The sequence below is a fragment of the Lepisosteus platostomus genome, chromosome 7, assembly GCF_059453375.1.
Source record: "Lepisosteus platostomus isolate fLepPlt1 chromosome 7, fLepPlt1.hap1, whole genome shotgun sequence".
NCBI lineage: Eukaryota > Metazoa > Chordata > Actinopteri > Semionotiformes > Lepisosteidae > Lepisosteus > Lepisosteus platostomus.
In genome coordinates this window covers 1,615,001-1,630,032 of record NC_142617.1, presented here as the reverse complement: position 1 = coordinate 1,630,032, position 15,032 = coordinate 1,615,001, and the positions used below count along the sequence as shown (strand labels likewise).

Genomic DNA, 15,032 nt, shown 5'->3' with positions numbered 1-15,032 from the left:
CTGGACGCTCGACCCTTTCCGTGTCCCCCCCAATATTTTAAAGCCTTAATCCATCAGCGTTACTTGATTAGAATCAGCTTAAAATAAAATGCTTTTTGAACATTTCACAAGTGTGGCAGATTTTTGCTTCTCTCCAAGCTTATCCTCTCCTCCTAAGCCAGTCAGATGAGTTGAAGCAGTTTGCACTTCTTTTATCTGCACTACATTTGATGCAGAGCAGCTCAGACCCCAGGCACACTTCCATCACTGACAGAGAGCTCATCTCGGACACAGGCTCTGCCCCCTGTGAGGTCGACCTGTGTGCCCGGGGATGTCTGTAAACCAAGGAGAGCTTACAGAACAGCCCAGAGTGCGCACAATGCCATCCCTGGACGGACAGAACCGTCATCTCGCATAATAAACTTCCTTCAGGTAGCCAAGTCCTTCCCTCCGTCACGATTCAATAATAATTAATTTACAGTATCAAGGGCGTCGCTATTAAGGGAGCATAAAACAACTGCCAGCTCTTCCAGCGCGCGGAAGACGTCAATCTGCTGGATGACTCCTCCACTCTCCGACGCCTGCTTCTCAAGCTCGCTCTCTCTGCACGGAGCCCTGCCGAAAAGGTAATGGACTGGCAATCATTCAGATAATAACAGCCCCCAGGCGCCGCAGGGAACTTCCCTATGGAACTGGGGCTTTACTCCACTGGGGCTGCTGTCTCAGTGCTCTCTGTCTGAGAAAGAACTCCAGCTCGCCTACTGGACTCCAACAACAACAAAACAGCCAAACGGGGCCAGAGAGGCGTCTGGATTTGAGCAGAACCGGGCCCTGGCGCAAGCCCTGCTCTTAATGCAGAGAAACCAGGGCGCCTGTTCACTTAGGCAGATGTTTATTTCTGCACTTGTGGACAGGAGAACCTGTTTGTTACATGGTGGATATTAGAGACAAATAATACATGTGCACAACAGAATTAAAAACACAGCAACGTATAGAATGGCCTCTAAACGGAAAGTTAATCGTTAAGAAAACCCAGAACAGAAAGGTCATTTCAAGACACACAGATGCCTCTGGTGCCAACTGGACGCGCTTGGTCTTGGCCAGTTCCTTCAGTGTAGATTATCGGGCTAACTCCACAAGCAGATCTCTTCCTCAGAAGCCCACCTTCGGAAAAACTCTTAGCTCCTCAACATTTCCCGGGAAGAAAGGGAGCGCCGTCCATACCTTCCCGTTTCTTTGTTTTCGAGGGCCGGCTTTTTTGTGTCAGAAAATGAGGGTTTTACGGTCACAGCTGGGGCCTGAGCAGCGCTGCGGACGTGAATGACACGGGGCCGGGCCGATGGCTAGCGAGGAGGGATTTAAGAGTGTGCGCTGAGTGCAGAGCAGAGGAAGATGAGAGAGAGGACACAGCCCCTGATGTGTTTACCTACTCCGCTGATGGGATATTGACTTTTCCCACCAGGTTGGATAGAAAGGGGACTATTTACGCTGCCAAACAGCTGTGCAAGAATGACAACTAGCTCTGATCCCTGTGCCTCCAAGGCAAGACAATGCAGAGGCCTGTACTTTAAATACCACCCTGAGGATCGAACCATCTCAACAACACAGGGCCCGAATAAGCTGCAGCGAGAGGGAATCAAGACAAAAGCTCTTCTGGCATTTTTCTTCCTAATGAAATAATAAACTGTATTATGGTTATAAATTATGGTGACACGACTTGTCATCCCCCACTTAATTTCAGATACAGGTGACAAGTGTCTTTTAGCCTGTCAGCTACACTTAGGTCTCTGCTGTTCCAAAATATTCCTGCATCAATACAAGAAGGTACAATTAAACGCCAATGATCTGAGATGGGGAAAAACACAGGAAGTGCTAAATTATCGCACAGAGTAGCACTTCTTAGAACTCGGCGGTTATTTTTAACCCGGTGTGAGATCAGACAGATGTGGACGGCGCTTTAAAGAGTGCACTGGGACGAGGAAAACAAACACGGCTTGCGTGACCTGCATGAGGTCTTAAGAAAATGCGCGCCGTGTTGCAAACTTAATGCAGACCAGCAATAATTTCGAATTACAGTGTGGAGAGCGTCCAGGTATTTCCTACTGACGCGGGTTTAACAGAAGTAGGTGCCCCAGCAGGATCCGCAGGGCCCCGTGAGCAGCTGAACCTACGCAGCCGCGATCAGGTTCCCCAGGTGTGCCGCCGCCCCCCCCGATAGCCAGAAACGAGCCGCGTCCCCGTCAGACCAGAGCCAGCGGCAGAAGGCTGTGATTGAGCCTCAGTGTGAATCGAAGTTGAAAAAAAACGACGCCTGCTGAATTTTCCATTTGAAAGCACCGACTTCGTATGCAGCTGACTTAACTCCATTTTATGATTGTCCAGTGCACAAATCTGATTGCCATCAATATTGGCAGCATAAGCAGAAAACATTCTTTTTATTACAGGCATCCAAAAAGCTTTTATGTCCAACTGTTCCCCTGATGACTAGAACAGACTTCCCTGGTGTCTGATGGGTGGCCAACGTGGTCAGTATCTCCTTCCAATTATCTTGTCGGGTGGCCTCTTTCTGGAAAAATGCTTTGATGAGGCACAGCTCAAAAAACACCTTGCTTCATACAATCATCCATTGTGCAAATTGCATTAAAAAGACATCCCCTATCAACTTAAGTCCTGGGTTAAAATGCTGTCAGTAGTTCCAGTTCCTGCATGTTTTTTAAAAATGTGATTTTATATTTTTATTAAGCCTAATGCAACACGTCGCTGTCAAGAGACACATACCGATTTGGATCTCTTTGGATTACAGCAGGACAGGGCTGACTGTGCACATCTCTGTGAGCTTTAAAACGCCCCATGCCAGCCCAGTCCTGGTAGTGGTCCAGTGGTAATGGTGGACAGGAGCGAGAAACTTCATGGCACTGGCCAGGCCCCGCCCCCACGCACCCGGCTGGGTCCCAGGCTGACTCAACCACAACACGGGCAAACCACTACAATCCACCGTCCAGATGTCCAGTGGCTGAAGGACCGCTCGGGCCCACTCCACTCAAAGCGCTTTACAGGTAATAAAGCGGTACGCTCACACACCAGCTCTCAGTGGGGAGTGGGGAGGAGAGCAGAGTGACGAAGCCAGTTCAGAGATGGGGATTATCAGGAGGCCATGACTGGTAAAGGCCAGGACACTCATCAAGTCCATACAAAGCCCCCTGGAACACAGACCCGCACTGCGGGGACTGTGGTCAGTGGCTGGTGGACAGTCCCGGCTGCCGGGACAGAGGGTGGGGAGCCCTGCCCCTCCCGGGATGAAGTGGCCAGCGGACAGACGGCCAGAGTGCAGGGACCAAGGTGGACAAGAGGCAGCGGACGGACAGGCCTTCACTGGCCCCAGACGTCTAAGGGACAAGTCCGAAGAAGCGAGAAGGATTTGTGTCGGCTGAAATGAATTAAAGAAGATCTCACCCACCCCCCAAAAAAAACAATATCTGTAACCATCTCAGCCATGTAGAAGTGGTGTTTTGAGAAAGCAGAACAGACAGCCATTATGTGCTGCTGTATAAATAAAGTTAGAAGCCCAAGCACGTGAGAGGACAGAGGTTAAATGTTGGAAGACAAGCTGAAATAAAGTTGTACAAAGAGGAGGGTAAAAACCAGCACATACTGTAATTCTGAGAGCCTATTACTTCAGACAATTTGCTTGGAAGAAAAAAAAAAAAGAAAAAAAAAGAAGAGTAAATGATTACCCAAAAGCAATCATGTCATCATTTCTGAAAGATGGAATAAAATAATTTTTTTGTGTGTGCGATGTGTGTGGAGTGGATAAAAGAGTAACATAAAGAACCACAGAGCTCGTCGGAGGCACTATTTTTCTCCGATTCTGTACATATACACACACACATATATAATTTATTTTACACTCCGTTTCCCAATTTATCTATGGCGCTGGCTGGCTCAGCCCCCAGTCCCACAGCAGGGGTTGTATTTAAAATAAATAGCATTCCTTTAAGGGAGAGAGAGAGAGGGAGAGAGACAGAGGGGGGAGGAAACCAGCCCAACTGCCCCATGACAGCCACTCTACGATACCCGGCCAGTCACTGTATCAGCTTCAGTGCTATCTAACAAGGTGTAAATACAATAACAAGCATGTAATTAAGTGAGCATGATGAAGTTAATGGAGATAATTCATTCCATTTTGGTGCTTATGAATATTCTATTAGATGTTATCAGGCAGCTGGAATAGCTGTTAATTTAATCATCATTCAGACCAGCAAAATGTTCTTTGTGCGAACATAATTGCAGAGAATGAATAATTGATTTGACAATTGTACCAGTGGATTTCAAACAGCTCAGTGCTCCGCGAGAGCAGCGAGGGAGGAGAAACAGAATTCTCCAAGCCGTGAAGAGGTGGCGGAGAAGCCAGCCTATAAATTGAGCATTATCAGAATGCGGATAAAGGACAATTTTTATTTTATCAATGCAGCGAAATTACATTACAGTGTGCCCATAATCACTCTGCCCACACTTAAAGGCAGGGAGAAAGAGAGAGAGAGAGGAGAGAAAGAATAAAAAGGGGAAATGAATTGCTCTTCATAGGAAGAATGAAATCAGAGTTCAAAATGATTTAGGAGCCATTGATATTGGATATTTAATTTTTTTTTATGTTTTATTATGGAAAATCTCAAACTGTGTTTGAAATTGCTTCCACATTTAACTCGGTAGCCTGCAATCAAGAAGTACAGATTGTATTTTACATGTAGATCAGTCCTATAGTATGTCCTGTGAATTTCAATCATTTCATGCTTTTATACTGGTACGTTTGGGGAAAATAGATGATTCGCCATCTGCTTTTATTTTTAGCATTTCCTCGTGTCCCCTGTACTGGCTAACTTGCTGTACTGGAGCTCACTGGGTGGGGGCTTGGAGAGGGCGGTGGGTATTTTTTGCATGGCCAGGCCAGATTCTGATCCTTTCTGAGGGTCTGTACTGAAAAATAAAGCCTTTGCAATAAACGATGCAAAGGAAATGGAAAGCTGAGGCGGGCAGCACACGTTTCTGAAAAGGAACTGCTGTTTACATCAAACCTAATTAGGCCCCAACTGCCTCTATCTGGCATGGGGCTTTAAAGCATTTTGTGAGCAACATCTATACTAATGGGTCTCTTCAGGTGCATTTCGAATTCCTCTCTTCAAGTGGTCGACTGTAGGCGACTTTGCAACTGCACTAATTACTTTCCCGTAGAGGACAGAGTTCAAACAAGGCGCATACTGTACCTCAGGAGAAAGAAGCATTGCCAGGCCTGTAGTGAAAAGAAGCTGCCATAAAAACTTCACAGCCATGTAGAGTGAGAATCATGACTCTGCTAAAAAACACTTGAATCTAAAATTCATTCATGACCAAAATAGCAAAACACCCCAATAACAATTGCTCCCAATTTTCTATTTTTTCTTAAGAGTCTTTAAACCACAGCCTCTCGCGTTTTAACTGCAAAATTGTATGGTCTTTTTTTTTAAATCATCACAAAAAAAAAACACCAGTGGGGAAATCTGGTTCTTAAATCAGACCTACTGTTGCTGGAAATGAACCCTGAAAATCTGCTCAATAAAAAACAACAACAACCAAGGCTTTAACGTGCATCTCGGAGTTGTGACAGCACATTGTTTCCCATTAGCTGACTGACAGGCGTGGTGAAGGAGCCTGACAGCTCGAGACTGGGCGTGCTCACCCCTCTCTCGGCAGCTGAGCTGACAGCCACTGCCCGGCCTGCTGTCCGGCCTCAGGACCAGCCCGAGGCGACGGGCTCTGGCCCACACCAGCACTGCTGGGCCTGCCCGTACTGGCGTTGAGCGATTTTCCTGTCTTAAGGGGGCACTTCTCCAGTGCATTCATTCAAGATCATTATCTGCAGTGGTGAAAGGGGAAACTTTTTAATGTGCTAAATGAACATCAATTTATTCAGGAACACTAGTCTACTCACATTCTTTTAAGGAAAACAGGTCCAACAACAGAACTCTTTTACATGCAGAAGGATCCAAGTTTTGTAGTCATAGGGCGGCAAGTAATTTTCAGTTTCTTAGTCTCTTTAAATCCACAACTTCAGGTGGGAAATAGCCATTTATACCATTTATATAGTTATATAGTTGCAGCAAACATATTTACAGGAAAGTAAAGGTTTTTAAAACAGCGTTGACAAAGACAGAAGGGTCGCAGGCAGGCAAGGCTGGGATTCAGTCTGTGTTGCAGATACACAGGTAATGGGACGGTAATGGTTTAATGGTGGATATCCTGCTCGACTCGGCCCAGACCAGACAATGAGGAAACAATGGACCAGGATTTTATAGGGGTTCACAACACTCCCCAATCCTCCAAAATGGAGGAATCATTTGCTCTTTTTTGTCAAAACAAGAGTCATTTCTCTTCCATTTCCCGCTGCGACAGAAGGTATTTTAACCCACTGTGGCCTCTGGCTACCACAATGAGAGAGAAAGTACGCATTTTACTGCCGGAGAGAGCAATTTTCATCAAAATGCCCAAGTTACACTAGTGCATGAAGAAAAGAAACAGGCACTGCAGAGGAAATAAAATAATTGTCTGGAAAAGAGGAAGAAAAGAAAAAATGTGCCTACGGACGAAACAGTAGTGCTAAGAAACTAGCAATTTTGCAATTGAAGCTGTTCGCAAGCAGCGATACAGAATTTCTCCGCCTTCTACAGATTTCATTTTATTGCTAAATAGAATACAGAATGCAGAGGACCCATTCCTTCACAGCAGAATTCCAAAAAAGAACTGCACACAATTTGTAACTAATCGCTATGTGCTGTGCATGTACAGTGTTGTACAAAGGAGTTATTTTCTAATGAATCTGTATTTTATTTGCCATTATGAAGACACTATTAATAAAAGAAGAACAGGCCTAAGTGCTCTTACTGGTAAAAAGACAACTGAGCCGGAGGGGACGGTCCGTGTCTGGTGGGGAAAGACTCGGTGACCGCAGGGCCTGGCCTCCTCTGGCTCTTACAGCTGACCGCAAGCAGACATTACTGGAGTCTGCTGACTAGAAAGACCTGGGGCTTGCGCTAAAACCGAGCAAAAACGTTCAAGTTAGTTAAAAAAAAACTCAATTAAAATGAAATGCATAGTAAAGTTAGGAAAAAACCCCGGAGTCTGGCGGTATTCCCACAGACCATCACATGACTGTGAGAAATCGGCACAGAGTTCCAAGAAAATACCTCGAGAGCCAACGGATTCTCCTTCTCAACGCAGACCGCCGGACTGCACGGGCATCGCCAGGGAAGTGGGAAAGCCCCTCTCGGGAGGGGGTCGCAGCTCCCCCGGGGGGGAACCAGACTCGACCCCCCCCCCGCTGTGGGTCTCTCCTGCCCCAGCGCTGCCCCCTGCAGGGACCCGCGGGTGCCAGGAAGTCACAAACATGCCCCGGAAGTGAGGCGCCTGGGGAGATCAGGACCCCGCAGGCAAACAGCGCGCTGTCCTCTGAGACTGCAGCGAGTGGCCTCGGGTTTTTCTACAGGGCTGGAAAGAGGTCCAGAGCCCTTCCATATCAGAATGAGCACCCCCCCAGCCTTGCTGCCCTGTCTCCAGCGCGCTCCCTGCTCCTGCCCCTCTTCCTGCAGCCCCTGGAGCGGGCGGAAGGCGGTGGCGGCAGCACACTGCACTGCACTAATCAAACAGAGCCTCAGCCTGGAGCAGGCACTGCAGGCTGCGTGACCTCTGACAAACAGTTCTCAGGATAATTTTAATGCTGCTCTGGATTTAACTTGACTAACTGGTAGCAATTGAGCGCATCTTTTTTTTCCCTGTTCACCCCCTATCCCCCCCCCCCTCTCTCTCTCTCTTTCTTTTTCTCGTGGCAGCAGTTATCTAAAATGCTACAATAACAGCATCAAAACTAGAATGGTGGAAGATTGGTTTTCTATTGTGCCGCTGAGCTGGCATAATGCCCACTTTAAAAGCAATTCCCTGCTCATCACCTGGAAAGAAAAAAACTCTGCCAGACACGACACTAAATGCCTCGGTGGAAAAAAACTCAAGGCAGGGGCTTGGCTCGTTCCTGCAGGTGGAGGGGCACGAGGAGGAGGAGGAGGTAGGCTAGTTCGGGACCCCTCCTGGGAACCCCTCGGGCTCAGTTCTGCACATACGCCCCCCCCACCCGAACGAGTCACTCTCGCGTCAGACGCGCACACACAGCCCACCTTCAGTAACAGGTAAGCGCCCGCAAGTCCACCCAGGGCTCGCACTGCGGCGGTTTACCGCCCAGAGCACCTGCCTGCTTACTTTGGCTTCAGGCGAGCTCTTCTCTGGAGCTAACCCGAGAGTAAGCTCTCTCTCGTGGCGAGGGAGGGATGTCTCGGGCCTCTGGAAGACCTCTGGGTTAAGGGCTAGAAGTTAAAAGCAACCCAAGGAGCTAAACTAGAGCTGACGTCCAACGCTGGGGAAAACTCAATGATACACCAGTTCCCTGAAGCCAGCAAGTGACAAGAGACCTGAACTGTCCAAGGTACTGATTTTGTACAAAATAAAACCACTTCAGTTCCTTAAGCAAAAGGAAAGGAAAATATTTTTGTCATTAAAATTTCATTTAAAGCTCTAATAAATGTTAACACCGCAACATCTGCATTTTTCTGGGAAGGAACTGGATTGCACTTACTGACCGCCAAGCAGCAGGGATTGGCCTTTCACCCAATAAATAAATATCTAATTTAATCAGATTGAGATAATCACGGATAACATTTTGCTTTCACCATCACCATTCAGGGAATCTATCCGCCAGAGTAAGTTGGCTGGACAGCCTCTTCCTCACTCCCACAACAGCTGACGGAAAGAAGGACTTGTGTTTTAAAACGCACTTCCACAGTTTCCCCCTGCATCGTCTGGTCGGAACAATACCCAATCCGTCTGCTGACATAACGTTATTCTCAGCAAACTGAGAAACACCTCTGGAGCTCAAGGGATGGGGTCGACCTCTCTTATAAAAACTGCCCTCTGAGAAACTGGTCACTGGTCTGCCTGCTCACAATCACACAACTCTATGACCTACTGTAAATAAATGAGAATTTAACCTATATAATGTATATTTAAAAACATTCTTAATTTATCTTCGAATTAGGTTTGACGTGTTAGACAAATCACTAATATGAATGCCACGTTCTTTTCCTTTAAGCTAAAGCAGAATGGTGCCATCTGTCAGAAAGCTAAAAGGAAAACATTTACGGTTCAATCAAGACACCGAATCAAAAATGACACTGAAGAGAGTCTCGTAGAAAACAACTGGTATTCTCCTTTCTGTTTTATACTTTTAGTTCAAGATCATATTAATGGACCTTCTGGGCCCATCACAAGCAAACTGAACTTGTTTCAGAGCACAGTTTCCAACAGAAGACATCACAGGACTGGCTAGCAATCCCAGTTGCAAACGGGGGACTGGAAGAGTAAGAAATTGCCTCCAACGTATAATATATTCCTACGAGCTCTGAATGTGCTCTTAAAATTAGCAATGCAATGGTGATGATTCCAGGTCACATAGCCCATTCTGGGGTCAGTCCTGTGCAACAATGCAAGGTTTCATTCAGTCAGCATCAGAAAGTGTCTCTTTGTGTAACAAGTTCTTTCAAGGCTGTTTGATTGCCAGTCTCACAGAGAAACAAAAGGTTTCTGCAAAGGATATTACGGTTTAGGAAATACAGGGGCTTAGCCAAGCCCTGCAGATGAGAACAGGTGAAGAACAGCCCTCAGCACAACTTTCCACCTGACAGAGCGCGGGAGAAAAGACGTCTTCCTAGATGCCTTGAAGTATAAGATTTAGAAAGCACTTCTTCAGCAGCATTTGTATTTTTTTTTTTTACAAAGATTAAGAGTACCTGGAGTTGGAGAGAATGCCACGCTATAATTCAGAGCCTTACTAGATATGGTGCAACGGTGTAGTTTGGTAATTTATTGGTCCAGTCTTGTCCAAACAGCAGTGAAGGTTATGGGAGTGAGGCAGCACTCCTCCCTGTCCTTGCAGACAATTTTTGAACAATCCATGAATAGACAGGCGGAAAAAATGACATCAGATCCTTTTCATATTCTTGTTGCTGAATATCAGCTTCTTCCCTCTGGAAAACATTTCGGGGCTCCCAAATGCAGATCAGACCGATAGAAATATCCATCTGCTCCCTTATCTACTTGGGGAAACGACACAAGTGAATGGCAAGGGCACATGCAGTAGTGCCAGTAAAAAGCGACTATGGTGTAATACAATATGCATGTCCATGCGCCAGGACCATGTTGTAACGAGTCAGGCCTGTGTAACAGATGTGTTGTGTAACGTTGGTGTTGTATTCAGATGTACCGAAGTGCCGTGTGTCCACACAGATCTTCCCCTACGGGACAACAGAGTGGATCTTATCTTATTTTGTTAGCACCCACATTTTAGGCACATTGCTCTCCACCCAAGTTCGCCCATAAGAGCCTCTTTCTGGACACGGGGAGCAAGCTGCCGACACCAGCTGCTTAATAAACTGCGGCTTCAGCAGGGACACTCCCGAAGCAGAGTTACGCCCGCCTCGTCCCTCGGCTGGCTGCTCAGCAGCGCCCCCTGCTGTGAGCCACAGCCCTGTCGGCGAGGGCGGCGCCCCTCCTCCAGCCCCAGAGCCCGCTGGGCTGTGCGCTCGGAGGGACTGAGGGCCAGCACAATCGGAAATGCAGGAAGGGCATAAAGAACTGCAGATTTTAGTGTTTAAGAAAACAAAGTGTAATTGCCACTGCTATCTTCCCTTGGCCTGGATCCCACTCGGATATGAAACGATTGCCTGGGAAGCGGCGGAGCTGTAACATGAAAGCTGGAGTGAGAGTTATGTTTTGGTTCACACCGCCTGTTACAAATCCACACAGAACTGTCAAAACTGGAGAGCAGAACAAGCTGCTAGCAGGCAACCACCACAGACAGGCCTTGGGGGCCGGGAGAGATTAGCTGCAGTGAGGGGAGGGAGCCAAGAAGCACAGCAGCAGTGCTCTGGCCCTGACTCCGCACTGCTCCAATTAAACTCGCACTCGCACCGCCACGCCGCGCAGATTCACCCCCCCAGAAAGGAACAAACACGGAACTGCGAGGACGTGCTCTCCCTCCGTCGGCGTGTGACTGGACGATGGGATCGGTCCTTTCCGCAAGCCCGTGACCGAACTGCAGGCGGGCTGGGGCTCTGCACAGGGGCACCACCACCAGAACAGAGCGAGCCGACGGCTCGGCTGCTCAGCACCCCGGGGGCCTCCACTTTCATCAGCCGCAGAAGGACTAACGGCACCGCGGAAGACAGCTGGGGGCGGTGCTATGCCTCACAGCTCTCGGGTCTCGGGTTCGATTCCGGACTGGGGGGGTGCCCACTGGGGAGTCCTGCAGCGCGGCCGTGTGGAATTTCTTACGGTGCCCCCGTTCCCTCCCACCACCCAAAGACAAGCTGCCCTGTGTGTGCAGGTGGGTGACCCCAGCGACAGACGGGTGGCCCACCCAGGCCGTGTCCTGTCCCGTGCCCTGTGCCCGCCAGGCCGCGGACGGGGAAGGAGAGCAGAAGAACAATTCTCCGCTCCTCTCACGCCGGGGATGCTGCTTTCTCAGGAGTCCTCTCTAGCCCGTGTGTGGTACGAGCTGGACACACAGCTTACAGCCCGCTCTGCCTGCGCTGCCCCCTCGCTCAGTCATCCACGCCTCCTGCTGAGCCCCAACAACACGCTCGGGACACGGGAGAGAGATCTCTGTGCCCACCCCCGTGTGGGGAAGATGCACCAAAGCAACACACTGCCTTTTAACGAAGGCGGTGTGGATGTTCCATGCTCCTTTTTAAAAGTGGCGACTGAACGCCTGGGCGTTCGTGCCCTGAGTGCTGACATGTTGGGGTTGGGAAAACGGAGTGGCGCGCGTTCAAGAGATTAAGGGATTGTGCACAGAACGTCCAAGGCAGCTACAGTATAAACGGCTGTGTATATTAAAGAGAAAGAACCCCGAGCAGCCCGCCTCAGCCTGCCGCCTGGTCTAAAAGACAGCTCTCTTTGATTAGACAAGGTCCCTGCTGGCGACATTATTGTAACGCTGGGAGGATGAAATGGCTGAGGACAAGTACAGGCTTACCGCAAATGAGGTGGAAAAAAAATGAAGTTGATGGGATCCTTGTATAAAGATTACTGTCACTAGTCATGTAATCATGTGAATCTTACTTTAGCTAGTGAGACACAAAAGAGTTCTAATGGCTGTCAGTGGGGTATCGCTGTTATCTCACAAGTGCACACAGCTTCTAGCTTGCTCAAACCCAGGGCACAATCCTCTTCAGAGAAGGCCGTCCTCCTGAATAGGTTTAATGTGGCATTCCTCCCACTGCTGGGGAGCTTCTCTCCTCACAAAGCCTGCTTCAATACGCAGATATATTTACATGCGTGTTCCCTTCATGACGCCGTGCTTCTGAACAATGACAGTGCAAGTCATTACAGTGCTATTAAATTACAAAATCAAGGTCCAAAACTTTCAGTCCTGCAAACATCCACCCCACACTCCCCACCCTGCCTAAATTTCCTCCCTCCACTTCACCTGCGATGCCAGAGCTTTTCTCTTTTTTAAAACCACAGTCGGCGAAGAAATGGCTGACGAAGATGGAAAGTAGCAGCAATTTACCACTGAAGTTTATGACTTCACCTGAAATTTCTGCAAATTGGAAAATGCAAAACAGCTTCCCAGAGAACTGGTCCCTGCTTGACTACTTTAAGGAACGAAAAGCATTCCAGGTAAATAAACACGTCAATGTCTTCAGAAACTGCCCCAAAACGATTTAGGCTAAAATGACACGAAGCTTGCACTGCTGGTACTTACACCCTCACTGGATTTGAGGCTTTGTGGTCGGAAAACCAAAAATGCTTATAAAAGCGATAGGAGTTGGCTCTGTAATTTCACAAGACAAATCTTCTGAAACAATCGAAGCACCAAGTGAGCCCTGACTATAAGGCAAGGAATTATTCTAATACATAATATGTAGCATTATGTAGTTTAGCAGACGCAAATCACAGGCTATTCAGTTGCACATGTGGGACAAAATAACGTAGCCTGTTGGATTAACGAGCAGATTCAAACTTAAGGGTGTATTTTGTAGCAATAGGAACAGCTCCTTAGGTTGCAAATCTCTATTAATCTGAAACGGCTGATCCCCTGGAAATGGGGATGGAAGAAAATTTGGTTCCTCAGGTTGCTGTTGCTACAACCTCTGCCTGCCTGACTGTGACAGGCAACAGAAAGCCACCAGACAAATGGCCGGACCCTCTCGTCTCGGGTGCTGTGCTTACATGAGAGCTGACCTTGCACCTGGCACCAGTACGAGAGAGGCTCAACCGCCAGAGAGGCCACACCTGCTCCTGAGGAGTGCCCACGTACCGGCAGCACCTGGCAAGCGAAGAAATTAAGAACCAAGACTGGAAGAAAAACTCCTGCAAGCTCACAGACACTGGACGGGGCAGACCGATCGGAGAACAGCTCAAGAGCAGAACCACCTTATTATTTAATTCAAAAGTGTAACAAGAAATATTAGCCCCCGCACCACAGACAACAGTACTGAAAGCATTAGGTTTGTTAGGGAAACACTGTGAAACTTCTGACATCTGCAGAGAAAGCCAGACAACTGTGCGATTTCCTTCGTAGGTCCTCGACTTATTTACCCACACCACGTCACGAACGCGCACCGGCTGATGATCAAGTTTATCGGCGGTCCTTTGCGTCAGCCCCCCCCTTCCCAGGAAGCCATTGTGAGAGGTCCTTTTAATCAAGTGACATCAATCACAAAAACCGGTCGGGAATCAGAAAGGCTCGAGCGCCCCAGCCAAGATGAAAATTCTAGACTGAGAACCTGTTTAAGCTGCGTTAACATGATCAGTGAAATATATGCTCCATTTCCCATTATTTATGAAGGGCTATCCTTTTTCTTTCTCGCCAATTACACTCCCTATCATTTCCAAAATCTACAAACTGTTTTCAATCAACACATTTCGTTATTACAGAGTGCAGCCTGCTCGCTCCAGCCTCTCCTGCTCACTAGAGTCTTGATTGGGCCACCGCTTTGCATTTAACATGGGCTCTGATTGCAAGGATCACGCAAATTAGGGCTGCCGGTATCATCCTGGAGGAGAACACCCTTCAACCACAACACTGCCATTCAGCGCTCCACCGTGAGAGGAAGGAGACACCGGTCCGCGATGACAGCGCCCTGGCTATTAAAGCAGAGCAGACATGCCTCCACACAACAGAACAGGGGGGAAAAAACAGCTGAAGCAGCCTAATGAAAGAGTGAACTGGAACAGCAAGGTGAAGTGGAACATTACAGAACACGCGTCCTGTGGGAAGGACGCAGGTGATTGTTGTTTGCAAATGGCCAAGTACCTCCACTTCCTTCATACAAGTGAGCAGCTGTTGGAAACATTAGAATTGTGTGTATCCATATCAATGCACTTATCCAACTCGTTTCCTCAGCTCCAGAAACTTGCTTTTCTCCCCTAGCAAGTAAAAATCGCCACCTTTTAAAACATTCGCCACAAACGAATGGAGGTATCAAGCCAATGTGCTCCTGGGGATCGCATGTCTGATGAGGGTCCTGACGGCAACACAAGGTGAACACAGTCTCCAAGTGAGGTGTGTGCGTGAGTGCATGTGAGCACGTGTCGAGATGGGGGGGGCATCTGAGTGTGTGTGTGCATGTGCGTGTCGAGACTGGGGGGGTGGGGGTGCGCGTGCGTGTCGAGGGGTGGGGGGGGGTGTCTGACCTGCGATTCTTCCTTCTTGTTAAGACAGGACACCGAAGGCTGGTGTGTGGGGCTGCAAATCTGGTGCAAACTCAGTTTCCTGAGGACACTTCATTACAATCTGCTACGGTCTCCATCACGGGCCTACTTCAACTCTCGCGAAACGTTTCCTGAAGAGGACATCCCTGCACCGGAAAGGGCTGTGCAGCACTGACAAACAGGCATCTGAAGAGCATCCAGGAACAGCACACAGCAGAATCAGATCCCTGTAAACTTCACTCCAATTACAAATGACCTTT

General features: G+C 48.2%; 1 protein-coding gene across 2 annotated transcripts in view; it reads right to left on the bottom strand.

Moving 5' to 3' along the window:
- The window catches only part of pola1 (polymerase (DNA directed), alpha 1), a 75,595-nt gene that overhangs the window by 2,942 nt on the left and 57,621 nt on the right, over positions 1-15,032 (bottom strand). The gene's annotated exons all lie outside the window — the stretch shown is intronic.